The sequence below is a fragment of the Rana temporaria genome, chromosome 13 (genome assembly GCF_905171775.1).
Source record: "Rana temporaria chromosome 13, aRanTem1.1, whole genome shotgun sequence".
Classification (NCBI taxonomy): domain Eukaryota; kingdom Metazoa; phylum Chordata; class Amphibia; order Anura; family Ranidae; genus Rana; species Rana temporaria.
Window position 1 is genome coordinate 4787899 of NC_053501.1, and position 353 is coordinate 4788251.

A 353-nucleotide genomic window follows, 5' to 3' on the forward strand; every position below is an offset into this window, starting at 1 on the left:
TTCCTTACATTGGTGATCAGTGGGAAAAGATCAGTGCATTTGCAATAAAATTAAAATAAATCACATGCTCAGTGATTTGATGATTATTGTGAATTGCAGATTTCCACATACAGATTGCAAAACGCCTATGTGAGAAGCATCAGGTGCCCCATGCTGGCCCCGCCCACTGAGTATGACGCATAACCGGAGCGATGATGCAATATCTGACAGCAGGATCATCCAGGACGGAATAGCCCCTCCCCAACTCCGCCCCCTGTTCATTCACTTTATCGTGCAGAGGAGGAGGAGCCCCGTGTGAAATGCCCGCCCGCTGGCTGTCGGGGCTGAGTGGGCGTGCCTCGCATGTGTTTATA